This window comes from Xenopus laevis, chromosome 6S (genome assembly GCF_017654675.1).
Source record: "Xenopus laevis strain J_2021 chromosome 6S, Xenopus_laevis_v10.1, whole genome shotgun sequence".
NCBI classification, from domain to species: Eukaryota; Metazoa; Chordata; class Amphibia; order Anura; family Pipidae; genus Xenopus; species Xenopus laevis.
Window position 1 is genome coordinate 1877137 of NC_054382.1, and position 10011 is coordinate 1887147.

The window sequence follows — 10011 nt, forward strand, 5'->3', positions numbered from 1 at the left end:
ACAGACATCAGCGCTAAAAAAGTAACCCCCCCCCACACACAAGTTGTAAAAAGCTATTGATGGTCAGGGCCCCCTTATAAAAAAAATTGGGGCCCCAAAAAAAAAAAATTTAATTTTTTTTTTTTTTTTTTTAAAAACATTGGTGGCAGGGGCCCCCTTATAAGTTAAAAAAAACTTGGGGCCCCAACAAAAAAAAATGTAAAAAAAACTAAAAAATAAACAAACATTGGTGGCAGGGGCCCCCTTATAAGTTAAAAACAAATTGGGGCCCCAAAAAAAAATTTGAAAAAAAAAATTTTTTTTTGAAAAAAAAAAAAAACATTGGCGGCAGGGGCCCCCTTATAAGTTAAAAACAAATTGGGGCCCCAAAAAAAAAATTTGGAAAAAAAAAAATTTTTGGCAAGGGGCCCCTTACGAGTTAAAAAAAAAATTGGGGCCCCAAAAACAAAAGTTTTAAAAAAAAGATTGGTGGCAGGGGCCTATAGAATATTAAAATAATACATTGGTGGCCAGGGGATTAAAAAAAAAAAAACCACAAACTGGTGTTCAGTAGAATTGAACTCATGGCTTCAGTACTTCAACTTCGCCTCCTTTCATGACTTCGGGTCTTTTCACCGCTTCAGGACTTCAATTTCGGCTGTTTTTGTGACTTCGGGTCTTTGCGCTGCTTCAGGACTTCAGCTTCGGCTCTTTTCGTGACTTCGGGTCTTTTCGGCGCTTCGTGACTTCGGCTTTTTCCGTGACTTCGGGTCTTTTCGGCGCATCGGCTTCGGCTTTTCGGCACTTGCGCATTCGGCACTGAAGAGGCAAGACGTACGGCTCGGGCGCTCGTAAGGGGGGCCCGGATCTTCAAAAAATGCAGCGCTGCCGGGCCCCCCTTCATGCCTGGGCCTGGTACACTTGTCCCCCCTGTCCCCCCCTGATGGCGGCCCTGCTTATAAAGTATCCAGTGTGAATCTCTTGCAACATGGGGAGGTTTCTAAGACACGTTGTTGTTTTGTTGCTACAAAACAAGATTCTCCCGTGAGAGTTAGTTGATTTTTTCTGTTGCTAAAGCTAAAAAGTGACCAAAATCTACAACCCAAGGGCAGAATTTTAACAAAATATTTCTGCAATTCCTTAGTCATGTTGTTTTATGTTTATTGTAACTTTAATTCAGAAAAAAATCACTCCCTCACTTTTTCTCTCTCTCCCCCTTCCATCCCTTAAATTAGAACTAAACCCTAAACATCAATATAACTAGAAATGTCCTATTTTCTATAGTGAACTTATTGCACGAGGCTAAAGTTTGAGCTTGTCAATAGCAGCAATGATCCAGGACTTCAAACTTGTCACAGGGGGTCACCATCTTGGAAAGTGTCTGTGACACTCACATGCTCAGTGGGCTCTGATTGGCTGTTGAGAAGCTAAGCTTAGGGCTCGTCAATAATTATCCAGCAGAAAATGAGCTTCCCTGGCTGTAATATAAGCTGATGCTACAGGTTTGCTGATTATTACATTCTGAATAATCAGAATTATTAATTAATTACTGTCATGATACAGGTGTGTAATATTTAATAAAACAGGCCACGGTATCATGAGAAATATTTGTGGCAGTACCTAAATCAGACACATGACAGGCCTCTCTTCACTAAGGTCTGGAGTCACATATAGGTCACATATAATTTATCCTGAAATATATTTATCCACACCAAACCCAGTTGTACCAACAGTATAAAAAACTGGTGATGGGTTCAAGGTAATTTCAGGTTTCAGATGAGTCCAAACATGACAAGGGTTAGTAGTGTGTGTACAGGGCCACCATCAGGGGGGGACACTTTTTGAAGAGCCGGGCCCCCCTTGACAGCTCTGAAGCAGTGCCGCTTGATCAAAGTCCCGAACAGCCGAATGTGGAAGTGCCGAACAGACGAAGTCCTGAAGCCGCGGAAAGACCCAAAGTCACAAAAGGAGCCGTCACTGAAGTCCTGGAGCCACGAGTTCAATTCTACTGACACCAATATGGGTTTTTTTTTAATCCCCTGGCCACCAATGTTTTATTCTTATACTCTATAGGCCCCTGCCAATTTTTTAAAAAAAAATATTTTATGGGGCCCCAATTTAAAAAAAAAAAAACTTTTATGGAGGGCCCTGGCACCACAGTTTGTTTTTTTTAACTTATAAGGGGGCCCTGTCCAATAGCTTTGTATAACTTGTGTGTGTGGGGGGGTTACCTTTTTTAGCGCTGATGTCTTTTCTGTTGTGTGGAGTGGGCGGGATCTGGGGTGGGCCCTGGGTGGAGCGGCCCCAAAAATTTTGTTGTATGGGGTCCCGTGATTTCTAATGGCAGCCCTGTCTGTGTATATCACATGTGAATATCTGGGCAGGGGCAGGTCACACAGTATTGATGTTTAGTATCTATGGAATCCCTGAGAGAATTAATAACCAATGAATATAATATCATCTCTCTCCTATGTTCCTATAAGGAGTTATGGTCATTATATTCCTGGTCCAGTTCCTACTCACAGGAGCTCATACTCACTCAATCTGTGTCCTGCTAGGCCACACCCCCTTGCATTCCTGAGGGAGGGGGGAGTGTGCTGTTATTGGATGCCCTGAAATCACTGATAAATTGTCAGCTCTTCTACGAATTGGATTTACTTAGGAGGACCAATTGCTGTCGGAAGTTCAACCAGTTTGTTTCCCCTTACCTCCAGCACCAGGAATTCTATATCTTTGGTAAGAGTATAAGTTTCTATGTTTTTCCCTTTTTATTTTACAACTGTTTGTAATTGTATTATTGAATGTATGTCTCTTTTGTAACATCTTTTTGTTAATTGCACTCTTATACCTTTTATAATATTAAATATACAACTTAATAAGATTGTCTTTGATGCTCTAAAGGAACCTCACCTGAAAGAGTTAACTGTGAGCCTTAACCCTCTGCATTGTCGGAGTTTCAAATAAATGAATAATTAATCATAAGAATATTTAGGTTCTATAATAACATATAATTGTTTCTATTTTATATAATATAACCTTCTATTATTTTATGTATAAATGATTTATATATATTATGCATGTTTGATCTATCATGTAGTAATGAGGAATAAGTGTTTTATTTTGTTTTATACAAATTAACGTTGGATGGAGAACTTACCTGCTGACCCAGGTGTTTCACAACTTTAAGCTTAAGCAAATTTCAAAGGTTGTAGAATCCTTGGTGTCAGTTTGAGTATAAGATGGGAACAATTTAAAGAATTTTAAAAGCTATCCATAGAATAGAGCCTAAATGTTTGTTGGGGTAATAATTAATCAAGGACAGACAAATTTTGAATGGCTAGTGTGTTCACAAATACCTTATTATTTACCAAAGGTATTAAGGAATCATAAAGTATTGTTCCAGTCTGAGACAATGTCAACATTAATGTTTAACACCAGACTAAGGAGGTCAAAGGCTATTTTGTATTTTTGGATATTTTTAGGCCACGGTGTTTGAGGCAATAGTGCCATCTACAGGTAGTGTAGGACAACACGTCCAGGGGTCAATGATTGACATTTTACAAAATATTTACATTATCTGGTGATAGTTTAACTTCGGAGACTACCCTTCAATTCCAGTTGGTTAGTTGATTAATCCCAGGGGTTGAGTTTAGGGATAAATTAGGAGACACTGAGATAAAAAAAAAAGAGAGAAAAGAAAAGGAAAAAAGGGGCTAAAATAAGGAGGAAAGAAGGAAAGACTAAGAAAGGAATGAACTGAAAAAGAGAACTGGAAAGAGAAAAACAGACTTTTAAACTATAAGCCAAATAAAAGAAAAGGATCAGATGTGTTAAAGCTCCAGGAAGAGATCAGGGAGACATCACAGGCCAGTGAGAACTTACAACTGGTAAATATACATTTTAGTTATATTTAATACCAATTAAGTTATTTGCTTGGATATTTGTTATTCCTATATATTGTATAGTTATACCCTAAACATCGACTTTCCCAGCATTGCAAACTGGGAATAATCTGTTTAATTTGGGTTTATTTTCCCTTTTATTAGTACATATATATTATGATGTCCAAGTTAGTGACTAAATGGGAAAGTAAAAGATTGAGGGTAGAATTCCTTAAACAGACCAGATCAGTCACATATTCCTCCTTTGATTCCAATTCCTTATTATTAGTAAAAGTGTATATTGTCTTGTGGATACTCGCCGTGTTGATGATTTTGGTCTTATCGATTAATATCTGGTGGTGAATTTTATTTTGAGTTTGTACTGAGTGGATATCAAGAAGTATTTGGTGGATTTTGTAAGAAGTAATCATTTGATTTGTTATTATTATATATAAATAAATTATTTTGTTAAATAGTTGTCCTGATTTTTCACCCTTTGTACCAATTGATTGGGAAGTCTCGATATCGAATTCAGAGTTGGGCATATATTATTTAAGACTCCTCCTGTTTATTACTTATAAGGAGCCTTAAATTCTTTTCTATGATTTTATCAAATATATGTTCAAATAGCCCAACAACAGGTACATATTTGGGGCAATATTTATGGCTGGCTGCTGGCACAGGTAAAGATTTGGGGGCAATTCTTATGACTGGCACAGTTACAGATTTGGGGCATTTGTTTACGGCTGACAGTTACAGATTTGGAGGTAATTTTTATGGCTGGCACAGGTAAAGATTTTGGGGCAATAATTATGGCTGGCTGCTGGCAAAGTTACAGATTTGGGGCAATTTTTATGGCTGACACAGGTACAGATTTTGGGCAAATTTTTATGGCTGGCTGCTGGAACAGTTACAGATTTGGAGACAATTTTTATGGCTGACACAGTTACAGATTTGGGGCAATATTTATGGCTGACACAGGTACAGATTTTGGGGCAATATTTATGGCTGACACAGGTACAGATTTGGGGGCAATTCTTTTGGCTGGAACAGTTACAGATTTGGGGCAATATTTATGGCTGGCTGCTATCATTGTGTTGTCATTGTGTTTTTTGTCCAGACACATTCCCACCTCAGTCTGTGGTCTTGTTAGGAAAAGGCTTACTATGTCAGCTTGTAACAATGTGGAGACCTAGGGAGGAGGGGGACTGCCCATTGCCCAATTAGTAATCAATCTGGAGAAGGTTGCTCTATATTTGTCCCATATTCCAGTGTATAGCTCAATCTGGTTATCCAGATGGTATTGTAGTTCATTTCTGTATATTTCCTTTATTTTTAGAGATCAAAAGTGTTATGTATTTCATGTGCGGCCCCAGAAATTGTTTCTTCTTCGAAGCCAAAAGGTTGTACACCCCTGCTTTAGGGTTTTAACTATATATACTTATACACTAACTATAGAGTTTAGTATCACAATAGCCTTTGTATTATGTCTGTCCAAGAAATCATCCAAGTCCCTCTTATAGTCATTAACTGAATCATCACCCGGCAGTGCATTCCCCAACCTCACTGTCCTCACTGTGATGAACCCCCTACTCTGTTCCTTTAAATGAAACTTCTTTTCCTCTAGTCTGAAGGGGAGGCCTCTGGTACGTGATTCTCTTTATGGGTAAAAAAACCTGTTTAATGTACTAGAAAAGAGTGTTCCACCCTTGACAGTCTACCCTCCTGACTAGTTTAATTGTATTTCTCTGTACTCTCTCCAGCTATTTATATCCTTCTTCTATACAACCCCCCAGATCCTTCTCAATTCTGGAAATCCCCAACACACTGCCATTTCTTGAATAAGTTATATTTATATTATTTCTTCCAAAGTGCATAAACTTACATTGAAACCTAATTTTCCAGTTTGCTGAGGGATTTTAATGAATTGGAAAGCTGGGCAGGAAAGTGGCAAATTCCTGCATGGAATTTATAGTTCTGCACATTATAGTGTCATCAGAAAAATAGAAAATAACAACAGTACATTCAATGCCCACCTCCATATAATTAATAAACAAATTAAAATGCAACACTAGTCCATTACAAAATGTTCCATTTACCACCAGCTGTTGTAATTTATCCTTCGGCCGGTTCTCTATCCAAGTACAAATACAATGTTCCATAGTATAGTGGAACAACAAAGGGGTTATTTTGTGAGTAAAATGTTAACTCACAATATTAGGGAAGTGGCCCAGATGCACCCCCCCCCCTGAGCCCTCCGCTTGGGGAGCAGCCAACTGTAAAGAAATCTGGTAGCAGGCACTCAAAAAAGGCAATCTTCCAACAGGTTGTAGAAATCAAGTAGAACAGATTTATTATGTCCTCCGCCTAGCACGTTTTGTGTTACAAACACTTAATCATAGGCTATGTTCCATAGTAGATCACATCCACTGCCATCTCAGAGTGGAGGTTCCTGCTCACCTCCTCATAAAAGGCAAATGAATTAGTCTAGCAAGATTTGTTATGCATAAAACCATGCTGGGACAAACTCATAGTATTGTGATATATAATAAAGTCAAATATCTTATCTCGAAATCTCTCTTATCTCTCTGCGCCATGCCAGACCTCAATGAATTCTGAAAAATAAAGTAAGAGCAGTCACAGAACTGAGCTTATTTAGTACCTCTGGAGCAGTGCTGTCCAAGATCTGTGGAACCGAGGGCCTATGGCCTATGTGGAGGAGGACCGATAATGGAAGTCAGTGTTGGCCACTCCCCCTTTTAAACCACACCCACTGTAAACCACACCAATATTACCACAAGAACTTTTAAGATCATATCCACATTAACGGTGGTAACACACCAAAAAACCAAATGGCTGGTGCTCACTGCAGGGAAATCCCTCATCACTCATATGTGAAAAATTGAAGTCATGTGAAAAACATTCCCTTAAATCCATATGCCTCATCCTCCCCTGTGATTAAATACGTTAGGGGCCATAAACAACAATTTCCAAATGCTATTAACCCCAAGAACAAACCCCTAACAGGCTTACATTCCACAGGTAGCATAGGGCAAGCAGAGAATGGCACACACAAGCAGCACTGGGCAAGCAGAGAATGGCACACACAAGCAGCACTGGGCAAGCAGAGAATGGCAGTTAATCCCTCAGATTGCCCCCAGGCCCCAATCTGTACCTGTACCAGCATAAGACAAAACATCCATCATATTTTTACTCCCAATCTGTAGCTATGCCAGCAGCAACCAAAAGAATCCATCATATTGCCCCAATTTGTATCTGTTCCAGCAGTAGCCAAAAATCCATCATATTGCCCTCAAACATGTGTGTACCTGTGCCAGCAGCCACCATATTGCCCCATGTACCTGAGCCAGCAGCAGCCAATCCCTTATATTGCCCCCAATCTGTACCTGCGCCAGCATCAGCCAATAAATCCACACTATTGCCTCCATATATGTACTTGTGCCAGCAGCAGCCAAATATCCATCATATCATCTGTTTACCTGTGCAAGTAGCAGCCAAGATATTGCCCACAAATATGTACCTGTGCCAGCAGCTGCCAAAAGGGAGCTGGGAGTGATTCTGTCTGGAACAGGGGGTTTATAAAGTTGAAAAACTATTAAAGGCCAAGCAAATCAGGGTTTGAAAAAGAAAGAAAGGAAATTCCCCTTAAAAGTGTGCCCCGCCCATGATTGCGCCCCAGGTGGGCTCCTACTCTGTCTGCCCCTAGTTCCAGCCCTGCTGGGAGGGAAGGCAGAAGAGAGCAGGAGAAAGGGAAAGCTCTCAGTCTAATATGTGCTACATACAGTGACACAGTGCTGGGGTCTCAGGTAGAACAGTACAGGGGCTTTAGGATATAAACAATAGAGGGGTCACAGGTAGAACAGTACAGGGGCTTTAGGATAGAAACAATAGAGGGGTCTCAGGTAGAACAGTACAGGGGCTTTAGGATATAAACAATAGAGGGGTCTCAGGTAGAACAGTACAGGGGCTTTAGGATATAAACAATAGAGGGGTCTCAGGTAGAACAGTACAGGGGCTTTAGGATAGAAACAATAGAGGGGTCTCAGGTAGAACAGTACAGGGGCTTTAGGATATAAACAATAGAGGGGTCTCAGGTAGAACAGTACAGGGGCTTTAGGATAGAAACAATAGAGGGGTCTCAGGTAGAACAGTACAGGGGCTTTAGGATAGAAACAATAGAGGGGTCTCAGGTAGAACAGTACAGGGGCTTTAGGATAGAAACAATAGAGGGGTCTCAGGTAGAACAGTACAGGGGCTTTAGGATATAAACAATAGAGGGGTCTCAGGTAGAACAGTACAGGGGCTTTAGGATAGAAACAATAGAGGGGTCTCAGGTAGAACAGTACAGGGGCTTTAGGATATAAACAATAGAGGGGTCTCAGGTAGAACAGTACAGGGGCTTTAGGATATAAACAATAGAGGGGTTTCAGGTAGAACAGTACAGGGGCTTTAGGATAGAAACAATAGAGGGGTCTCAGGTAGAACAGTACAGGGGCTTTAGGATAGAAACAATAGAGGGGTCTCAGGTAGAACAGTACAGGGGCTTTAGGATAGAAACAATAGAGGGGTCTCAGGTAGAACAGTACAGGGGCTTTAGGATAGAAACAATAGAGGGGTCTCGGGTAGAACAGTACAGGGGCTTTAGGATAGAAACAATAGAGGGGTCTCAGGTAGAACAGTACAGGGGCTTTAGGATAGAAACAATAGAGGGGTCTCAGGTAGAACAGTACAGGGGCTTTAGGATAGAAACAATAGAGGGGTCTCAGGTAGAACAGTACAGGGGCTTTAGGATATAAACAATAGAGGGGTCTCAGGTAGAACAGTACAGGGGCTTTAGGATATAAACAATAGAGGGGTTTCAGGTAGAACAGTACAGGGGCTTTAGGATATAAACAATAGAGGGGTCTCAGGTAGAACAGTACAGGGGCTTTAGGATAGAAACAATAGAGGGGTCTCAGGTAGAACAGTACAGGGGCTTTAGGATATAAACAATAGAGGGGTCTCAGGTAGAACAGTACAGGGGCTTTAGGATATAAACAATAGAGGGGTCTCAGGTAGAACAATACAGGGGCTTTAGGATAGAAACAATAGAGGGGTCTCAGGTAGAACAGTACAGGGGCTTTAGGATATAAACAATAGAGGGGTCTCAGGTAGAACAGTACAGGGGCTTTAGGATATAAACAATAGAGGTGTCACATGTGTGAACAATACAGGGGATTAGTCTGAATTTGAGGTTTAAACAATACAGGGGTCAGTTAATCTCTGTAGTGATACCTTTTAAATCTTACATATGGTAATCAGACACAGTATCTGGGGGGCCACACAAGGGGGGGTCGCCCTGCTCTGGAGGAATATCATGTGGTCCCGGACTTTTCTTTACCTTTCCATGTACCAGTCTCTTTTGAATTTCCATCCATTACTAGTTGTATTACTGGAACTAAGGAATTAAGGAAAACATTCATTAGCTGGTTCCTTGGTTTTGTAGAAATTTTGTAGAATTTCATCTTTTTCCATGTTCTCAAGGACAGGGAAATCAATAGGAATCTCATCCATCCAGAACAATATGTGTAAATGGTGACACATGGGATCTAACAGTAAGGGGCCGATTCACTAACTTCGAGTGAAGGATATGAAGTAAAAAAACTTCGAATTTCAAAGTTTTTTTTTGTCTACTTCGACCATCGAATGGGCTACTTCAACCTTCGACTACGACTTCGAATTGAAGGATTCAAATTAAAAATCATTCGACTATTCGACCATTCGATAGTCGAAGTACTGTCTCTTTAAAAAAAACTTCGACCCCCTAGTTCGCCATCTAAAAGCTACCGAAGTCAATGTTAGCTTATGGGGAAGGTCCCCCTAGGCTTGGCTAACTTTTTTTGATCGAAGGATATTCCTTCGATCGTTGGATTAAAATCCTTCGAATCGTTCAATTCGAAGGATTTAATCGTTCGATTAGAAGGATTTAATCGTTCGATTAGAAGGATTTAATCGTTCGATTAGAAGGATTTAATCGTTCGATCGAAGGAATAATCCTTTGATCGTTCGATCGTAGCATCTGCGCTAAATCCTTTGACTTCGATATTCGAAGTAGAAGGATTTTAGTTCCTAGTCGAATATCGAGGGTTAA